The sequence below is a fragment of the Vombatus ursinus genome, unplaced genomic scaffold, assembly GCF_900497805.2.
Source record: "Vombatus ursinus unplaced genomic scaffold, bare-nosed wombat genome assembly UNPS02014821.1, whole genome shotgun sequence".
Taxonomy (NCBI): domain Eukaryota; kingdom Metazoa; phylum Chordata; class Mammalia; order Diprotodontia; family Vombatidae; genus Vombatus; species Vombatus ursinus.
Genome location: NW_020954599.1, coordinates 2410618 through 2433973, shown reverse-complemented (window position 1 = coordinate 2433973; position 23356 = coordinate 2410618).

Genomic DNA, 23356 nt, shown 5'->3' with positions numbered 1-23356 from the left:
GGTGTTCAGTTATTCCAGTTGTGTCTGACTCTACATGACCTCATCTGGGGTTTTCTTGGCAAAGATACTAGAGTGGTTTGCCATTTCCTTCTCCAGCTTATTTTACAGATGAGAAAATTGAGGCAAAGAGAGTTAACCAATTTGCCCAGAGTCACATAGCTAATAAGCGTCTGAGGCCAGATTTGAACTCTGATTTTCCTGACTCCAGGCCGGGGACTCTACCCACTGTGCCACCATAGCACTGTGGAAAAGATCACTGGATCTATAGTCAGAGGATAATTTTTCCCCTAAATCTTGGCCCTGCCAGTTAAAGTCTCTAGGAAAGTCACTTAAGCATGCTGGTTTAATTCTCAATTTCCTTATCAGTAAAAGAATGGGTTGGAATAGATAAATCCTAGGGTCTTTTCTGCTCAACAGCTAACATTCTATGGCTCTATGATATGGGAAAGAGAAGTCCAAAGAAAAGGACTCAAACTGAAAGAAGAGAAGGCAAACTCAAAGAAATTCACCAACACATATAGATTTTTTTTTTTCCTTTTGGAGGCAACTGGGATTAAGTGACTTGCTCAGGGTCACACAGCTAGTAAGTTCTGAGGCTGAATTCATACTTAGATATTTAAAGACACATACAGAATATGGAAGCAAGAGCAGTTATAAGAGAATGGATACTAAAGCATGACACGACTCTGTAAAAAATAATTTGGGAATTATTAAAGTTTAGAATAAGATCTTTTGTTTTCTCAGCCAAAGAGAATGACCTTTGGATCATTCCTTTAGAATGAAAGGGATAGAAGGAAAATCAGTAACAGGAAATTGACAGTATCATAGCTTCAGAGTTGGATGTGACCTCAGAGACTATGTAATCCAATTTCCTCATCATATTAGTGTTGGAAAGCGAGTCCCAGGGAGGTGAACTGAATTGCACAAGGTTCCAAACATCAGAGGGAAGATCTGAGTCCAGGTTTTCTAACCCCTCAGCAAAAGTTCTTTCCACTTTCAGTGTTCTAACAAAATTGTAAGAGATCACCTGGGGGGAGCTAGGTGGCACAGAGGATAGAGCTCTGGCCCTGGAGTCAGGAAGACCTGAGTTCAAATCCACTTACTAGCTATACGAACCTGGGTAAGTCACTTAACCCCAATTGCCTCACCAAAAAAAAAAAAAAAGGAAAAAAAAAAGAGATCACCTAGCTGCTCTGGATGAATTAAAGTCATCGGACATAAACTATATGGCAGCGTACTAAAGAGACTGATGTATGCGACTGTATAACTGTTGTCACTGATCTTTGAAAGACTGGGGGAGAATGGAAGTGCAGACATGAAACTGGAGAAGCACAAATGTTGAACTCATTCAAACACATATGTACACATATTATTAAAGAGATGGTTAGTGAACAACTAGAAAAAGAAGGCCAGGTTTACCCGTGGGATGACTTCAACAAGAAAAAAATGTTATGCCAAACTAACTTAATTTCATTTCTGGCCCAGCTCCATACACTGGTAAATCTAAGGGATGCTGTGGAAAAGTTTAACTAGATTATAACAAAACATTTTTGAATGGTTATGATGCTTTTGTGGAAAAGAAACAGTACTATAAGTTAGCTAGACAATAGTACAGTTGTACTAGTATGAGTACTGGTTGAATGACTGAACTCCAAAAATAGTAATGGTTCAATGTCAACATGGAAACAGGTCTCCAATAGATTGAACAAAAAATATGTGTATGAATATGAGGAGTTAACTTATTTTTTTCCCAAACCGTTGTAAAAAGCACGGATGACATTCTTATTAAATTTAGAGATGACACTAAACTGGGGGGTGTAGCTAATACACTGGTGACAAAGTCAGGATTCAAAAACACTTTGACAAGTGAGAACATTAGATTGAAACAAATAAGATTAAAGCTAACAGAAGTAAATGTAATATCTTCCACCTAGGTTCCCAAAACAAATTTACCAAGTATAAGATGGGAAGATGTATAGAGAGCTATTCATGTGAAAAAGATCTGAGTGTTTTAGTGCACTGTAGGTTCAATATAGGTCTGGAGTGCTAGGGCAGTCAAAAGAAATATTTGAGCCTGCATTAGGCTGTGGTATTAGGCAACACTAAGAAAGACTGTGTCAAGAATAAGGAGGTGAGAGTGCCACAATATTAAGCCTGATGAGACCACATGAGAAATTTATATTTGAAAAAAAAATTTTTTTTTTAAATATTGAGTTCTGGGCACTATATTTGGGCAAGGACAAAAAAAAAAAATAAGCTAAAGTTGGGCAGCTAGGTGGCGCAGTGGATGGAGCACCAGACTTAGAGCAAGAGGACCTGAGTTCAAATCCAGTCTCAGTCCAGACATTTGACACTTACTAGCTGTGTGACCCTGGGCAAGTCACTTAAATTGCTTAGCCAAAAAACAGCAGAAGCAATAAAATAAGCTAAAGTGTATTAAGAGAAGGGCAAACAGTATGATGGCCGAGGGCCTCCCGTTTTTGAAATATTAAGAAACTAGGGATGTTTAGACTGAATCTAAGAATCACAGAATTTCAAAGGAAAGTACCTCAGTGGCCACCTAATCTGATTCCTGAAGAAGAATCTGCCCTGCAATGTGCCCAAAGAGTGGCCATCTTGCCTTTGCTTGAAGAGCTCTGTTTGAAGGATGACCCACCACCATCTGAAGCAACCTACTGTACTTATAGGTAAGTTTGCTTGGTTCTTTTTCCTTACATTAAGCCTAAATATTGCTCTTTGAAGATCCCATAGGTTGTTCCTCCATCAGTTTGCCTCTTGGGCAAAGTAGAACACATCTAATTTCTCTTCCATAGAAGAGCCTTTCAAATACTCATTGCCTCCATGCACTTACCCTGAATTTCAATTTCCCGTAAATCACTATGATTTGTATTTCCCAGTCTCTAAATCATTTTGCATTGGTAGAAACAGAAGGATAGAAATAAAATAAGAGTGGAGTAGTTTTACCCTGTCTTTCTCATTTGTTATCATCATCTAATCTACCTTGAGCCCTTGTACTATTCCTTCTTTGATTTTCCCACTGGTATTCCTGACCTCTGGGACTAAGCTACCAGACCATTAGAGAGAAAATTGTCTTGTCTTAGTCTTAAAAAAGACAGGGTTCACTTGTTCTTTCCACAAAATGAAGCTGTAGAAATGGCCCAGCTTCTTTGAAGGCCATTGGAAAAGGTCAGTCTGTTATTGATTCATGTACACCAATGGGATTTGGCTTTTGTGAATTTATTTAACTTTAACATATCAATAACTTTTTAAATATAATTAGCTTCCTTGTATCTATGTGATACATATTTATTGTTCCCCAAAAAAAAATCATACTTTTTTTTGTACTTAAAAGCATTACTCTGAAATCGGGTTCATATAGACTTCATCAGACTGCCAAAAGGGACCATAACACATGAGGTTCAAAATGAAAAGAGCCTATGGCTGCTGGGTGGAACAAGGGAGAGGCTTCTGGGCCTGGACTCTGGTAGAATTGAATTCAAATCCAGACTCCAATACTAACTAGCTAGCTGGGTGATCTCAGGCAACTCACTTAATCTCTGTTTGCCTCAATCTATAAAATGGGGATAATAACAGCACCTACCCTCCCCCAGGGCTGTGAGGATCAAAGAAGATACTATTTGTCAAGCACTTAGCACAGTGGCCGGCCCATATGGGTGCTATATGAATGTTATTTGTTTATTACTGTAGAGGCCATATTATATAGACAGAAATTTCAGCGTGTTTTCCCAAACGGAAAAACATTCAGTGATACCATGGTGTGCCATCTTGATTCCCAAGTGTGACAATATGCATCAGAAAATCTGACATTTCCAGCTCTTCCTGGCGAATGAGTTTTGCTTTCTAAAGGATAAAAATGTGGGATGATTCTACAGCATTTTGAATAAGAATCAATTATAAGGATATGGAAACTTACTAAGTACCATCCATTCAATTTAAACCAAGTCAACAAGCATCAAAAGTTTCTACTTTGTGACATACCTGATAATTGAGCTAGGGAATAGGATATTATGTGAATTATATATATATATATATATATATATATATGTGTGTGTGTGTGTGTGTGTGTGTGTGTATATACCTACATATATAGATACATCTGTATGTGTATATTGCATATTTATGTGTTTGTGTATGTGTGTGTGTGGAGAGAGAGAAAGGGAGAGAGAGAGAACAAATATGATAGAAGGTAGAATGTAATTAGAATAAAAGAAGATGAAACAAAAGATTGAACAAAAGAGATCAAACTTTTCTTAATCTCCAGCTGCTCATACCTAATGCCTTTTCTCCTAAACTATCATGGATTTCTCTACTTTGTATTAATTCGTAATCATTCTCTATCTTTATTCTGTATATACTTATACATGTTTAGGATTATGGGAGCAGAACTCAAAGGGACCTTAAGGGCCATAAAATCCAATCTTCTCATTTTATAGAATGAGGAAACTGAAGTACAGAAAGGTTTAATTAGCTTGTCCAAGTTTATACAGCTAGTATCTGAGGTAGGATTTGAATCCAGATTCTGGCAACTCCAAGTCTATCAATATATCTATTACCCCATATATCTTACTGTCTATTCCTGAGATTCTATAATCTTTAAAAATAGAGATTATTTAATCTTTGCATTTGTATCCTTAGTACCAAGCACAGTGTCTGATACCTTGTAGGTGCTTCATAAAGCTTACTGATTGATTTATTGAATGTGCTTTAAAAGTCAAGACTAGGAGAGGTGTGGCTAGACAGTAGTTCATATAAAAAAGATCTGGGGGTTTTAGTGGAACAAAGCACAAGCTCAGTACACTCACAATACTTTCACTGAATTAAAAACAATCAATCATATTATCCTGCTCTTCAAATATACACCAAGAATCAAACATAAAATAATAATAGAAGCTACCAACTGGACCCAAGAGCATTTTTACTTGAGATGTGCCAAACATCACGAGAACAATGAAATAATCATACCTCACATTTGTGTAGCGCTTTCAGCCCTGCAAAGAATTGTTTTCACTGTAATCGTGTAAGGTTTGGAAACTGGTATGCCAGGATTTAGAGCTAGACCAAGCTTTAAAAAGAATCATCTAATCCAACCCTCCTAATTTCACAGATGAAGAAAATAAGGACTAGAGCAGGCTCCCCATCCCTGCTAGGGAGATCATCCCTTGCCCAAGACCAAAGCCCTATTAGTTTGGAACCAGTGTGGAAATCAAAAATGATTAAGGGTCTGCTTTAAAATTTAAAAAAAAATAGGCATTTAAATATGCCGTATGTTTTGCTTTGATAGAATAAATTCAGCACATTTTTAGAGCTGAAACTGCATGTGCAATTATTATAGAAGATAAGTATATATTTTACTAGGAGGGGCCCTGTGTCACCCTGGAAGGTCATGTGAATAATGGCTAAAGAGTCCTAACACTAGCAAGATCTGGGTTTGAATTTTACCACTCACATATACTGGCTGTATGACCCTCCATAAGTCACTTAATTATTCATTACTCTATGAAACTTTCTGAAACTAGAAGGGGCAGACCATATTGCAAAGGGAGCTTCCTCACACAGGAGTTCCCTTCATTAGGGAAATTATAGCTTCAGTTCATATCCCCAGACTATGTCTCAACATCTGGTTGCCTTTACACCCAGACAATACCATTGTAGAGTTCTGAATAATTTACACATTTAGTTTGTGTTCCTGTAAATAATTGGCATTTGTCTTCTATGTATATGTATTTCTTCCAGCTGATTTTTTAAGTTTTTTTTTCCCTAATTACATGTTAAACAATTTTTTAACATTTGTTTTTAAGTTTTGATTTCCAAATTCTGTACCTCCTTCCCCCCTTTCCCTCCCCACTCCCTGAGTTGATAAGCAGTTACATATAGGTTATACATGTATAATCATGTAAAACATTTCCATATTAGTCATTTTGTACAAGAAGAATCAAATAAAAGAAAAAGAATGAAAAATCTCCATTGTGAATAGAAACCATGGGCCTAGGTATTAGCTTTCCTAATTGATTACAAACTGCAATACTGAGTTAATTTTCTATAGGTGGATTTTTCAATGAGCTAACACCACTTTTTTTGTGTTGAATAAAGAAAAAAATAGTTTGGGGTCATTTGGGAGAAGTTTTTGTTTCTTTTTAATTTAATTCATTTTACCAGAAGAATAACAATTGTTTCAATATTTCTTGCTAATTCTCATGCCAATAGTCATTTGTGACCTTTCAGAGAAATATTAATGTCTTTTGTGAGATGAAATAAGTGTATTCTCTTTTCTTGGAACATGAGTTTCCCAGAAGACTAGCTTTTATCCATTGCCTGAATGAAGGAAATATGATTACAAGTAAAGACGTCAGAAAGCAAAGACATACTAATTTCCTGAAGAGTAGAAACCATGTTCTAAAAAGGAACATATATTAAAATCATCACCCAGAGAATAATTTGAAAAGCTGTTTTTTTGATTTTGTTTTGTTTTGTATTGTTGTTTTCCTTGGGGAGGTATGGTTCCCCCTCTAGGCCTACCCCTTTTGGCTGAGAACTTGCTTCATATTTCACTAAAAATTTTGAGATCATTTGCAGAAATCTACATTTTTTCCTTATTCCTTCCTCATCTCACATCATGCAGACACCTTCTGCCATATCTCCTTCTTTACTTTTATTTCATAATTAGAGGTGGCTTGGGGCAGGCAGATGGCACAGTGGATAGACCTCTGGCCTTGGAGTCAGGAGAACCTGAGTTCAAATGTGACCTCAGACGCTTGACACTTACTAGCTGTGTGACCCCTCAACCCTGATTGCCTTAGCAAAAAAAAAAAAAAAAAAAAGAGGTGGCTCTTCTTTTTTGGAAGGCAAATTCCTATACTGTACAAGTGGTTCCACTCAATCCCATCTTCTGCAAAAGATTACCCCTCTAACATTCTTAAACTCATTAGTCTTCAATAACTGATTCTCTTCTGTCTACAAATATATCCATGTTTTTCCCATACTAAAAAAAATAAAACAAAACCCTCCCACTCAATCTGTCCATCCCCATTGGTTATTATCTATTTCTTTCCTCTCTTCATGACTGAACTTTTTTTCTTTATTAATAAATTTATTTATTTTTAGTTTTCAACATTTACTTCCACAAGATTTTGAGTTCCAAATTTTCACCCCATCTCGCCCCTCCCCCCACCCCAAGACGGCATGCATTCTAAATACCCCTTCCCCTAGTCTGCCTTCCCTTCTATCTCTCCCCCCCTTCTCTTATCCCCTTCCTGTTCAATTTTCCTGTAGGGCAGGATGGATTTCTGTACCCCATTCCCTGTATTTCTTATTTCCCAGTTGCATGTGAAAACATTTCTTTTTAAACATGTGTTTTTAAAACTTTGAGTTCCAATTTTTTTCCCTTCCTCCCTCCCCACCCACCCTCATTGAAAAGGCAAGCAACTCAATATAGGTTATACATGTGCAGTTATGCAGAACACTTCCATAGTAGACATGCTGTGAAAAACTAACTCTATTTCCCTTAATCCTATCCTGCCCTCTCCCATTTATTCTATTCTTTCTTTTGACCCTGTCCCTCCTCAGAAGTATTTGCTTATGATTACCCCTTTTCCCAATCTGCCCTCCTCTCTATCATCCCCTTACTCTCTTGTTCCCTTTCCCCCCTATTTTCCTGTATGGTAAGACAGATTTCCATACCCAATTGAGTGTGTATGTTATTCCCTCCTTAAGTCAAATCCTATGAGAATAAGATTCACTCATTCATTCTCACTTTCTTCATTTCCCCTCCACTGTAAGAGCCTTTTTTTTCTGTTTATTTTTTGTGAGATAATTTACCCTGTTCTACCTCTCCCTTTCCCCTTCTTCTAGTATAATCCTCTCTCACCCCTTAATTTTATTCTCCAGATATGACCCCTTCATCTTCAACTCACCCTGTGCACTCTATCTATCTATCTATATACATACATATAATTTTTTCCCTCCAACTACCCTAATACTGACAAAAGTCTCATGAGCTACAAATATCTTTCCATGCAGGAATGTAAACAGTTCAAACTTAATAAGTCTCTTATGATTTTTCTTTCCCATTTACCTCTTCATGTACTACTTGAGTCTTGTATTTGAAAGTCAAATTTTCTATTCAGCTCTGGTCTTTTCATCAAGAATGCTTGAAAGTCCTCTATTTCACTGAATGTTCATTTTTCTCCTGAATGATTATACTCAGTTTTGCTGGGTAGGTGATTCTTGTTTGTAATCCTATCTCTTTTGCCCTCTGGAATATTATATTCCATGCCCTGTGGTCCCTTAATGTAGAAGCAGCTAAATCTTGTGTTATCCTGATTGTGTTTCCACAATATTTGAATTGTTTCTTTCTAGCTGCTTGCAATATTTTCTCCTTGACCTGGGAACTCTAGAATTTGGCCACAATATTCCTAGGAGTTTTCCTTTGGGAATCTCTTTCAGGAGGAGATCAGTGGATTCTTTCAATTTCTATTTTGCCCTCTGGTTCTAAGGGCAGTTTTCCTTGATCATTTCTTGAAAGATGATGTCTAGACTCTTTTTTTGATCATGGCTTTCAGATAGTCCAATTATTTTTAAATTCTCTCTCCTGGATCTATTTTCCAGGTCAGTTGTTTTTCTAATGAGATATTTCACTTTGTTTTCTAATTTGTCATTCTTTTGGATTTGTTTTACAGTGTCTTGATTTCTCATAAAGTCACTAGCTTCCAATTGCTCTACTCTAATTTCTAAGGAAGTATTTTCTTCAGTAATCTTTGGACTTCCTTTTCCATTTGGCCAATTTTGCTTTTTAGGGCATTCTTCTCATTGGCTTTTTGGACCTCTTTTGCCATTTGGGTTAGGCTATTTTTTAAGGTGTTATTTTCTTCAGTATTTTTTTAGGTCTCCTTTAGCAAGCTGCTGACTTGTTTTTCATGATTTTCTTGCATCACTCTCATTTCTCTTCCCAGTTTTTCCTCTACTTCTCTTACTTGCTTCTCAAAATCCCTTTTGAGCTCTTCCAAGGACTGGGACTGATTCATATTTTTCTTAGAGGATTTGGATGTAGGAGTTTTGACTTTGTTGTCTTCTTCTGGTTGTATGTTTTGATTTTCTTTATCACCAAAGTAAGATACTATAGTCTGACCCTTTTTGCACTCCTTAATCATGATCCCAGCCAATTACTTGAGTTTTAAACTCTTTGTTAAAATAAGAGTCTGCTTCCAATGTGGAGAATGTACTGTCCCAAGCTTTGGGGGTTTGTACAGCTGTTTTCAGAGATAGTTCTAGGGACCCATAAATTTTCAGTTCTTCCAAGGTGGTATGATAAGGGGCAAGGTGTTTCCTCTCCACAGACACAACAAGCTCCACCATGCCAGCACTCCTCCTCGCCCCAGGACCCCTCCTCAGAACTGTGACCCAGATCTAAGCACAGGCAGAACAAGAGATTCCTGCCTCAGCACTGGCAAAAAGATCCCTGCAATCCCCCTCTGATCAGCCACTAGATTACCCTCAGTCTGTGGGCAGGAAGTTCAGGAGGCAGCCGCTGCCCCAGAGGCCTCGCTCAGGACTTTCGACTGAGACTTAGCTTCTTCTCTCACCGCAGTCACAGACTTTCTCCACTGACCTTCTAAGTTGTTTCTGGCGTTCATGGGTTGAAAAGTCTGGAAACTGCCACAGCTGCCCACAATTCAGTCCTCTGAGGCCTGCTCCAGGTTTGCTGAGGCCTGCGTGCCCACGCTGCGCTGCGCTCCTCTCCCCGCCCGGCACAATATACCTTTCCGGTCAACCATCCAGGTTGTCTTGGGCTGGAAATTTGTTTCACTCTGTCTTTTTGTGGGTTCTGCTGCTTTAGAGTTTGTTTAGAGCTATTTTTTTACAGGTGTTTGGAGGGGTTGGGGGGAGAGATCAAGCAAGTCACTGCTTTCACTCTGCCATCTTGGCTCCCATGACTGAACTTCTTGAAAGCTTCATTTACTATCCTTTCCTCCTTTCAAACCATTCCCTTTGTAAGTCTTTACTGCCTGACTTCTTAGTTTATAATTCTATTGAAACTGTTCTCTCCAAAGTTACTTACAATCTTTTAATTGTCAAAGCTAGTAGCCTCTATACCTCCCCTCCCCCATAAACTCTTGTTATCAAGTGGCAATGACCTCTTTGTTGTTCCTCAAATGTGGCACTCTCTCTCCTGACTCCAGCCATTTCCACTGGCTGTCATCCATGCTTGAAAGGTCTCCCTCCTCATCAATACTTCTTGGATTCTGTGGCTTTCTTCAGACAAAGTCCTACCTTCTGTAAGAAGATAAGATTCTCTTAGTCCTTCTTAATCTTAGTGCCTTCCAGGAGTATGCTGAAGCTAACTTGAACAGCCTTTGGTCAGGAGAGCCAAATGTTAATTTTGTGTGAGCATTTACCCGGCAGAAGTCCCACATTCTATGAATCACAGTAGTAGTAGGAGAAGGAGGAGGAAGAGGAGGAGGAGGAAGAGTATTGTCCAGAGTTAAGGAAAAAAAATTGATAAGATGTTACCAGAATAAACTTAAAAGTGTGTCTTGGAAGTTTATCTAACCAAGACAAACCCAGGAACTTTATGAACACAATTACAAAATACTTCACACAAATAAAGTCAGATCTAAATAACTGGAAAATATCAATTGCTCATGGGGAAGCCAAGCTAATATAATAAAAATGACAATTCTACCTAAATTAATTTACTTATTCAGGATCATATCAATCAAACTACCAAAAATTATTTTATAGAGATGGAAAAAATAATAAAATTCATCTGGAAGAACAAAAGGTCAAGAATATCAAGGGAATTAATGAAAAAAATGCAAAGCAAGGTGTTCTAGCCATACTAGATATAAAATTATATTATAAAGCAGTAATTGTCAAAACTATATGTACTGGCTAAGAAACACAGTGGTGGATCAGTGGAATAGGTTAGGTAAACCAGACACAACAGTCAAGGACTATAATAATCTGCTGATTGATAAACCCAAAGACTCCAGCTTCTGGGATAAGAAACTGCTGGGAAAACTAGAAAATAGTATGGCAGAAACTAGGCGTAGACCAAAAGCTCACATCTTATACAAAAATAAGGTCAAAATGGGTAAGTGATTTAGACGTAAAGGGTGATACCATAAGCAAATTAGGAGAGCAAGGAATAGTTTACCTGCCAGATATATGAAGAAGGGAAGGATTTGTGACCAAACAAGAGATAGAGAATATTATGAAATGCAAAATGGATAATTTTGATTGCATTAAATTTAAAAGTTTTTGCACAAAGTCAATGGAACCAAGATTAGAAGGAAAGCAGAAAGCTGGAAAACAATTTTTACAGCCACTGTTTCTCATACAGGCCTTATTTCTAAAATATATAGAGACCTGAATCAAATTTATAAGAATACATGTCATTCCACAATTGATAAATTTGTCAAAGGATATGAACAGGCAGTTTTCTGATGAAGAAATTAAAGCTGTCTAATGTCATATGAAAAAATGCTCTAAATCATTACTTATTAGAGAAATGCAAATTAAAACAATTCTGAGGTACCACCTCATACCTATCTAATTGGCTAATATGACAAAAAAGGAAACTGATTAATGTTGGAGAAAATGTGGGAAAATTGAAACACTAATGTATTGTTGGTGGAGTTGTGAATTGATCCAATCATTCTGGAGAGCAATTTGGAACTATGCCCAAAGGGCTATAAAACTGTGCATATCCTTTGACCTAGCAATATCATTACAAAGAGATCAGAGACAAAGATCTACATCTGGCCACTGGACCCAGATGACTGTAGAGGAGAAAGTGGGCTGGTGACTTTGCACAGCCATCCCTCACTCAAATCCAATTTAATTGCAAGCCATGGCTTCATCTTCCTGATGTCATGGTCCTATTTGAGAACAAAGGACAAAGCACACAACCATTACTAGGTCTGTATCCCAAAGAGATCATAAAAAAAGAAAAGGACACATGTGCAAAAATATTTGTAGCAGCTTTGTTTGTGGTGGCAAAGAATTGGAAATTGAGAGAATGCCCATCAACTGGGGAATGGCTGAACAAGTTATGGTATATGAACGTAATGGAATACTATTATTCCATAAGAAATGGTGAGCAGGCAGACTTCAGAAAAACCTGGAAAGACTTGAATGAACTGATGCTGAGTGAAGGGGGCAGAACCAGAAGAACACTGTACACAGTAATAACAACATTGTGTGATGACCAACTTTGATAGACTTAGCTCTTCTGAGCAATGCAATATGATCTAAGACAATTCCAAAAGACTCATGATGAGAAATGCTGTCCACATTCAGAGAAAGAATTAGAGTCTGAGTGTGAATTGAAGCATACTATTTTCTCATTTTTTTTTCTTTCTCATGTTTTTTCTTCTTTTGTTCTCATTCTTCTTTCACAACATAACTAATGTGGAAATTTGTTCAGCAGGATTGTACACGTATGGACTATATCAGATTGCTTGCTGTCTTGGGGAGGTGGGAGGGAAGTAAGGGAGGAGAAAAATTTGGAACTCAAAATCTTATAAAAGTGAATTTTCCAAACATAATTAATTAATTAATTACTTTGGAAGTATGTAGTGTATATCTCCTTGATTGTTAAACATTTACCAGTATACTACTAGTACTTTCCCACTCAGATCATCCTGTCTCTAGCTTACTGGTAAATAGTTTACATATTATCTTCCCCCATTAAGCTGAGAGCACCTTGAGAGCAATGACTTTTTCTCCCCTTTTCTCCTCAGTGCTTAGCATAGTTTCTGGATTATAACAGGCATTTAATAAATGATGGTTGACTGACCCACTATGTGTAATACATATGTATATATAATAATACATTATCTAGATAGATAGGTAGAGATATAAAATCTCTTGGATGAAAAACATTTGATGCAAAGGTATTCACTCAAATACTCAGCTGGATCTATGACCTTATCTATTACATATTCCCAACAAAGGTAGAAATTTTCAATATATCCTTATCTGCCCAACCTGTGCAAATGTTATTCATATCCTTTCATAAGTTTGCTACAGGATGTGCATTAAACATGCTGGAAACCTTCTCAATTTTTTTCTGAACAGCCCAGGAATCTCAGCGAAGTACTCAAGACTCATTTGGCCCTTACCACACAATTAGTTCATCTTTTTTTTTTCTGTTATACATTCCCATGATCACATAGCTTCAAATAAAACTTGTTAGCCTGTGCTGATGGATGATGCAAATGCCCATCTGGTCATAGGTTTCAGCCCTAGGGACCATTAGATATTAGTTTTCTCAGTCTTCATTGGTTATTTGTTTCTATGCACAATTTTAAGAGTTGAATGTATTTTTAAAAATCCCACTTTTAGTTATATTACTTATTATCTTAGAGAAGTTACCTTATTCTAAAGCAATAGAATTTACTGAGAGCAGAGATTCTTATCCTGAGTTCAGTGATTTAAAAATAATTGATAACTATTTCAATATAATTCATTTCCTATGTACTTTATTTTATGCACTTATAAATAATATTTTCAGAAGGCTATCATAGCCTTTATCATACCGTCAAAAGGGATCCAAGAAGCACCTAACATGCTTGAGAAACGTGTACAAATTATTTTTGATAAACCGTACCAACACCAATTTCAGTCCTCTGCGTTTCTCCTGAATCACATTTTTAATAACCAGTGCACCATTCTAAATTTAGGATAGAAAAAGTGCCCCTTTATTTTCATATTGATTCATGCATTCATTCCTGAGAACCAGCCTCTGACTCAGACATACCTGGGTTTAAGTCACATCTCTCACAATATAGCTCTATGACCCTGTGAAAGTCTTTTAACTCCTCAGTGCCCCAGAAAACTTACTAAGACTGTAAGATGCAAAATACATTCAGATCTACAGTGGTAGAGAGCGTTTCTGCCTCGGGAGTTCTCTATACCAATACAAACACAGGTCTGGTCTAAAAAAAAAAAATCATTTACCAAAACATTTAACAAGTGAAATAATTTGACTCTTTCTGCATAATTTTTAATCTATCCTATTTGCAATTGATTGATTTTTAACCTGTAAATTGTCTAAATCATGATTCTTTGTCTCTGAACTTAGCTCAGAAATTTAGCTATCCTGTAATGGTTTAGTTTAGAAATCCAGTTTTCTTGTCAGTCACTGTTCTATTCCTGTGTCAAAGAAATCTGTTAACCTTGACGGATGCAGGTGGACACCAAGGAGTCTGGTCGAGCACCAAGCTATCCTTCGAAGATGTCTGGTTTGTTATCCAAAGACGTCTCTAACCTTGCAGATGGACTCAAACGATAAACTTTTCTTAGTCCTGGGCAAGAAGGAGGAAGCTTTTGTTAGCGCCTCATTTCCATTTTCCAACCAATCATATTGTCCTCCATGCCTCAACTCTGTAACCAATCACATTGATTACATTACTTATGATATTGAGTTCTTCTAACCAATCATAACTAGTTCCTTGCTTACAAAACCTTGTTCTTTTTTCTGTACTTCCCTGAAAACTATAAAAACGGTAGCCGTTCCCCACCTCGGGGTCTTAGCTTTGCTGGGACAGCCAAGATCTTATTTACTGGTAAATCCACACTTTGCTAATAAATTGATCATATTTAGAACTTTGAGCCTCAGTTTACCTCATTTTGACCATAACACAAGTAATCATTCTATGCAAAGCTCAGATCCTGGCACTGAGGGGGGATTTAAAAAAAATTAAGTTTAAAAATTAAAAAAAAAACAAAAGAACAGCCCATAACTCACTGGAAAGCTATATTGTAGTGAGTATAAAAGTATAAATAATTATGTGCTTTAAAAATGTTTGCAAAATAATTCTCTTAATCCCTTAGTCATAAATAGATTATTACTCCTCTCCCAAAAAAATAAATTGAAACATCTGATATTTGAATTAAAAACAAAAAATCTTCATCTCCATTTTTAAAAATAAATATAATCCTTTTAGTTTGGAAACTATCTTTAAGCCTTACCTAAACACTTTAAGGACCCAAGTTCTCATCAGTTTGGTTATGTTTACCAGCAGTGCACATCCTGATCCCTTCAAACTTCTAATTTTGTGAGAGTATTTTCCATATCCTTCCTTAGAGTCTCCTCTAAGATTTTACTCAGTTTGTTAGAGATCTTCACATGGTTCTTTTCATGTTTTTCATGTTTATATCGCAACGAAGCACTGTAGGTGCTTCTTCCATAAGTCATCCCTCAATCTTTCAGCATATCTAGTTCACTTCTGTCAATCATTTATTTCTTTGGTATTTTCTTTCAACCCATTTCCCATGTACACACTATTGTCAGCAATTATGGTTCAGTCTACTTAATGTTCTCTTTGCATATAATTTCCATTGTTAATTTAGTCACCCTTTGGTTCATCAGGTTAGATGCCTAGATTGACTGTATATGTGTTCATAGACTTGATGAAAAGAAATACATTATTTCAGAGCCCAATTCAACTAGAATAATATCATCCATAAACAGAAGCGTCTGGAAAATTTTGCCATCAGTAGGGACTCTGCTACTTGTACTTTGCAGATGACAGTCTCCGCAGCACTAATGAACACACGTATATTATATTTTACGTGATATTGTTATTCAATAATTATATCTGTCATGGAATCTTGTATAAATTTAGCATATGTATGAGACATACATAACGTTTTGAAGAAAACAATTAAGGTAAGATTTTTATTCTACACAGTCAAAAGATATGAAGTCAACTATATCTACTATATTATACAATGTATGCACATATATGCTTGTGTATTTCTATTTCTATTTTACATGAAAGCCTCATACAGAATTGATTTTATAACTAATAAATCAATTTTATGGAAAACTTCCACTTTAATATTTTACTTATGCCTATGATTAGCTTTTGCTTACTTTCTTAAGAGTTTGCTTCAATTGACTTTAAAAGTAAAAAAAGCAAACACCAAATTTGCATTCACATTATGCCATGTAGGACATTAGTGAAATTTCCTAATGCCAGAATTTAACTGTTTTGAAAATATTTATGAGGTAAGAAATAATGATTCATTTAACCAGATTATAAAACCCAGACTTATAACACTATTTCCGTAACATAGATTTAAGTTGTTACTTTTTTAACTATATATCCCTGATGATTAAGAATGTTTCCAAATATTTGTTGTGTTCAAAGTTAATTTAAATATGACCTATGTTAAATTGTATCAACTTTTACAAAGATTTAGGAAGAAAAATAAGAAAACAAATAAGCAATGCCTAGAGAAGAGACTATATGGATATGAAATGGAAGAGGTATGTGGATATTTTTCCTTATAATCTATTCTGATGAGCAATCATAAAAACCAACATGTTTAGACTCTGTTGCCAAAGTCTCCATACTATATACCATACATAATATTTTCTACTTATATACATATATTTATATTAGTATACATGTGTACATGTATGCATGTTTATTGTAATACATCATATCATGTGTAATACATACAAATATATACATTAACATTTTTATTTACTTTAAAATTATAATTCAGACAGATGTCATATTTTTGAACTACATTTTCTAATAAACTATTCAATTTTGTTTACCTTTCAGCTTTGTCTATCTCTGAGAGAGGAACATTAAAGTTTTTACTATTATCTTTTTTAAGCTCTGTTAGCTTTTCCTTTAAAGATTTCAGTTATGTGTTCTTTGGTACATATATTTTTAATAAATATAAGGTTCATTTTCTATGACATCTTCAAGCATTATGTATTTTCTGAATATACACCTATAGAGAAGGATATATACACTATATATGTGTGACATGTAGTTACATACAATATTTTATCCAGCCCTACTACTTTTCTACTTCTACTGTTCAAATGCACCATTAAGTCTAAGTACATCTAAAGACTAAGATACATGGGGTTGGAGGGGGAGGAAGGGTTCAGAACAAAAATGTACTATGTATTAGTTGGTTACAAAAAAAAAATACAACATTGAGCTTGGAATCAGGAAGATCTGAGTTAAAATCTGGTGCTGATACTTACAAACTATATGACCCTGGGGCAAGTCACTCTGTCTCAGTTTCCTCAACTGTAAAGTAAGGATAATAACAGCACTTGCCTCCCAGGATTGGTAAAGTGCTTCCACAGTGTCTGGCACATAGTAGGAGCTTTAGAAATGCTTATGCTCTTCCCCCTTCCCTTTCCTTATCATGCTATAAAACAAGACAAAGACAAAAATTCATACTACCAAGAGAAATAAACAAGGTAATTATAATATGGTTAAAGATATATAGACAATGAACCAATGGCTTTACTAAATATATATGCAAAATTATTTAGTTTATGGTTTTCTGTCCACAGATATTGATGAAAAGAACATGAAGAATGTGTATGTGTATCTATATGTATATGTGTGTATTTATAAGTACATACATACTTACATAGTTGTGGTAAACTTTAATTTTCCTCTTTTGGAGAAGGATACCAAAAAACCAGAAGGAAAACTTAGAACTGGAGATTGTTGCTAGAGCTAGATCTGAAAGAAATGGCGTCTTCTAAATGAGAGCGCTGTATTTGAAAATAGATAAAAATATGCACACATACATATATATATGTATATCAATTTTATATACTACATTTTATATAATATACATATACATATAGAGATGTATACTATTTAATATAGCATCTATTATATATATGCATTTATATAATTAATCTTTTCTGCTTTTATAGCTAGATGCTATGTCTTTCATAAAACCTATTTACTTCTATTTTCCTTTAAAAAATTTTTCGCTTTATGTACCTCTGAGGGAAGAACATTAAAGTCTCTTTCATATGTTATTACATTATACACACACACACACACATTTTCATTTGGCACATACATGTTTAGCAATGATATTGATTCATTGTCCAAGTTACTTTTAAATATGATATTTTTTTTCTGTTTATCTTCTTGATATTTTAAATGTTTCTTTTTGCCTTTTTCTTATAGTATGATCACAATTTGTACTTTAATTTTAACAAACTATATTTTTATTCATACATCCTATTTTCATTTTGTTTTTAAATGTTTGCATATATTAATTTGCTATTTTTAAAAAATACATTCCTCTATTCCTCTTCATTCTGTTGGCTTTTTAATCCATTCACATTTAAGTCCATATTTTTTTGAGTTTTTATTTTCTTCCACTTAATTATTCTCTACAGATTTTAACTTCTTTCCCAAGTGATCACTTTGTCCTTGCAATTAATTTCACTTCTAATATTTGATGCACTTATATGGTCACAGTATCTCCCCTCCCGACAAGTGTCCCAAATTTCTGTAGTCTTTAAAAATAGTTTACACATTTTTTTAATTTCCTCTTCTTTTGATCTTTCTCTCTTCTCACCTGGAAAAGAGTGTGGTCTAAAGGTATCTCTCCTACTTCTTCCCTGTCCAGCATCTCCACATAGGTGATGTTCTTTTGTAGCTCCCCTTTCTAAGAAATGTTTTTTTTAAGTTTACCTTCGTTATTCTATCTCTGTATTATAATTTTATTCTCCCATTCATGTTCTATACCTTTATATACACTCTCTATATCATTCCTGAAAGGTAATGCATATAGGACATAAAAGTTGAGCCCTGTCCTATCTACCATTCCCATTTTATTTCATTTGTAAATTTCACTAAATTCTTCCTTCTCTTATTTTTCTTTGCTTCTTTGTTTTGGGTTTTGATGGTGGTCTTCCTCTGATGGGCCTCAGTTCTACAGAGATCAATTCAAGAGATGACATAGTTTTGTGAAAGTCATTCAATATCCTGAGTCATGGGGTCTAATCCTACCCTCTGCCCTTCCCCTGATCCTGTTAGGGCTCAAATATCCCACCACTGGATCCCCCCTCAATTTCCTGAAAGCTATTCACTTGTAGGGAGCCATATACCCCCAATTCCATGAGTAAGATTCAGTTCTGGAAAGCACAAAGCTTGCTTGAATAGGATGGTCTACTAAACAACCCATTCTCCCCCAATGAAAACCATTATGAGCTTTCTGTCTCTTTCATAGCTTTAATGGGATCCTTTCATCTCCCCTTCTAGTGATAGACTAGCCTCTTCCCACTCCTCCCACATATACTCACTATTCTTTTCTCACAAATGTTTATTTTCCCCACGGAATTCCCATGTTGTTGGAGAGATTATTTACATCTAGGTCAGACTGGTGTGCATCTTCAGGTCCCCCATGTCTAGTCTCCATCCTCCTCATTGCAGTGATTTCCCAGTGTGCTATCATAGATACATACACACACAAATACACACATTAATTCGTTATTGAGAGCATGAATTTTAGTTCATGAAATATTGATTAAATTTCACTTTTCCCTTTTCTGATTCTTGAATTAAATTAACCTTATTCAATCATTTTGCCCTTTGGTGAAAATCCTTTGTTCTTTATATTAAACCCATTCAGATTTCTTTGGGTTTTTTTTCTTTTAACAAAGTCTTTTATTATCTTCGATACAAGAAAGAATTAATATTGTTATAGCGTTTTCCTGTTGTTGTTTTTTTTTTTTTCCTGTCTTTGGAGTGTTAGCAGTTAAATATTTGCTTCTTGTGTTTTTTTTTTTTTTTGATGGAATGATTCAATTTTGTGGATAGTCCTTTTATGCTGTTATTGAACATTTAACTTGTATCTGCAGGATATATTGCTTAGGGGTATATTCTGATCTCCTTTGCTTTTTGGAATTTCATATTATAATCTGAGATCAGACTAATTATCACTACAGGATAATCTCAGGTTACTAAAATTGATCCTTTTTTATAACTGAAGGACTTTCTTTTGGCTGCTGATATAATTTCATATTTGGTATTGAAATTCTGAAATATAAGTACTGGAGGAATTAGAATTTGAATCTTTAAATTCTGCCAATCAGTAAATTACTGTCTGTTTAAAAAATTGAGTACATTTATCTTATTTTTCCTATAATATAATATTCGGGATTTTTAATTTTTCATGTTTTTTTTTCTAGGACATCTGTGATCCTTAACTTATTTCATACATATTTTTCATAGTTAGTGGCTTTTATCTTGTGTGGAATTATTGTTACTTCAAAAAGTTTTGCATTATTCCACTTCTTAAATCTTCTCTTCCCTTTATTTTTGAGATAAATATATAATTTTCATGTACTATTGGAATAGATTCTCTGTTGCATACTGCAGAGTGCCTACTCTGCCATTGATCCTTTCAAACTTTTATTTTGTCTTTCGGGGCTCTGAAAGCTGTCCAAGCTAATTTTCATACTTATATTTTAAGATCCCACCATTAGAGATGGAAGAGATCTCAGAGGCTTCCTAGTTCAGTCTCCACATGTTATGGATGAGATCTCTTAAAAGCTCTGAAGTCATGCTTTCTAGACCTTGAGCCATGTTTCTAGACTAATTGGGGAAGCCAACATCAAGAGGTGCGCCAGTTGTGGAGAAGCTGAGCAATGCCACAGACAACAAAATTGCTCCTAATAAGTTAGGCAAACAATCAAGCCTGCCTGGAGCAGCAAATCACCCTGATAGAGACATAGGAGGCAACTTTTGTTGGTCAAACTACTACCACAACCTCCTACCAGGACCAAATAGAGACAGTCCAGTACCCTGATCCTGTGGGAATTAAAATTGTCCAACTTACAATGAAAGAAACTGAGGCAGAGCTCTGAGCCAATGACACTTTATTAAAGGGTCCATGGTCCTCCCTAATGAAGTGGACCTCAGATCTTCCTCAGAATCTGAGATGCCCACTTCTTCCAGGGACTTATTTTTATAAGTCTTGATATCAGATTTAATACTTGAACACTCTAGATGGTCTACACAAAGCACAGAATTCCATTGGTTGATAGACCTTGCTTTGAGGGCCAAAAAAATGATATATGAGTGGGGTTTGGGGGGGTGTCACAGGTTGGGCAAAGCCTGGAGCATCTCCACTGACTAAGTGGCTGTAAGATGGTCATCTGCTCATGTTGGACAAGAAAGAGTGGTCTGGAGGTAAAAAACTAAGTTGGGGGACTCTCCATGTAATTGAGTCACCTCCGCCACGCTGGACTTGATCACTATGACAAGGAAAAACAAGAGTGGAGGGTCTCTAGTTAGCTTGCTCTGATTAAGCAAGTGAACTGACAACCTTAGTTCATAGCTCTGGCACCTAATATACAGAACTTATAATCACTACCCCTATGGAATCATATCAAGCTGACTAACACTGATTGGAATAGAGTAGGGGTCCAAATGAATCATTTATCACAAGCCCAAGATCTCAGGGAGAGTAATACCTCTCTTAGATGTCAGGTGCTGCATCTAGTATATCTACCATCACTGAGGAGGATAATCCTTGTAGAGAAGGAGTCAACCATCCCACCACCACAAATACCATCAGTTAACCAACTACTAGCAATGTTAGGAACCAGTTCTGATTTGAAACTTGGCCTCACAACCATCACCAACACCATCCACTAAATGACACAAGCACAGGTGGTCCAAGAACCTTAGGAACAGCAACATCATTCACATTACTGAGCCTGCTTCTGACCTGACCCCTACAACAGTTGTCCAGCAGAGCAACCTTTGTAGAGGTAAGATGTGGCAAATAATTCTGCTACAACTTTGCTTCCTCAGCTGCCAAAGCTACTGATGACCTGGAAAAGACAATTCTTACCATGAAGGTCTTTGGCACTCTCAAATGGCTTCAAATGAGAGACTGATATTGTTTTATTAATGGAAATGACATTAAAGATATGTATTACCATCTGCTTTTTCACTGCATCTTAAGGATCTTTGAAATCTTCCCATCTAATTCCAACTGAAACATCTTATGTGATGTCTCCCCTTGTTAGAATGTGAGCTCCTTGAGAATAGGAACTCTTTTTGTTATTTGTATCCTTAGCACATAGCACAGTACTTTGCACATAGTAAACACTTAAATGCTTTCTTCCTTCTTTTCTCATTCTGTCTCTCTTTCTTTCCTTCCCTTTTAAGAAATTCTGGAGTTGGTTGTTACTGTTCCACAATCTCTAGGGAATCCACAGAATTTATTGTCATGCTCTCCTTTTCACTAAAAACATGGGATTTCTTTTCCTTTAGAACATAATACTTATCAATTTTGTTCTGACTTTTGGGGAGATTCTTGCTTGTTTTTCCTTTTGTCTTTTTTGTCCTAACTACTTAAATTTATCTGCTTGGGAATGAAGTTTATACCTGACCTTTCTTCTTTTCTTTTGTGTGTGTGTGGGGGGGGGGGTGGGGGTGTGTGTGTGCGCGCATGTGTGTGTGTTTTATTTTTCAGCCTTTTTCTTCTAAAATCCCCCCCTCGCGATTTGATCCCTCCCCTTTTGCACTGTCCCATCTCATGTTTTCCCTTACAGGCTTAGATTGTGAAGCATGCTTGTATTTGGATATTCCAGGTCCAGTTAGATCTCTGCACTGTGCAAATTCCATTTGTTGAGAACTAACCAAAACTAAGCTTCTAGGCACCTTTCCTGAGAGAATATAATTTCCTAGATGTCTCTGTATCCATGCTCTCCCTCATCCATCATTACTGTTTCTTCCACTTTTTGATCGCATGGGTGGCCAGGATTAATTTTTTTTGGTTGTTTATTTCTCATTCATATTTTGGGACTTGTTAAAACATATTCTCCTGGAACTCTAACAGGACTTTTCCTGGATGGTTAGGACCAGGTCTTATCATTCTTTTATCTTTTTACTTAGCTAGTGTAGGATTAAACACACAATATATATCAGTAATAGACTAGAAGAGTTAGTAGTTGTTGAATGAGTTCTGCCAATAGATTACATATAGATGGGGACTGGAAACAAGGAGCCCATTACCTCAGCATTAAATTATGCTGGTGAAAGGACAGATTATTTTTCTTTTTGCATTAATATAAGGCATAGGTAATGTGATTTGGATAAGATAAAAATGGAATGTACTCTTGCTCATTCTTTATCTTTTCCCTATTCATATTTCTTTCTTATTCATGCAGGACTTAATGATTACTCTTAATGAATGCCTACAATTTTGCATAGAGATAAAATTAAATTTGTTAAATAGTTTTAGAGGATCCATCAATAACAAAGCTTTAGAGCAAATCCATTTATTCATCTTCATCAGCAGCATGCATTTAGCTATTGCTGGTTACCAATTCTAGAGCCCAACTAAAAAAAACAAAACAACAGTATCAACAATAGTGAGAGGGAGATAACAACTTGTCCCCATGCTTCCTATCAAAACTCCCACTGAAAATATGAGAATGAAATTATTAATATTGTTAAATTAAAACATTAAACATAAATTAATATTAAAGTATAAATATTAATAACAGCTTAGCAATAATAAAAAA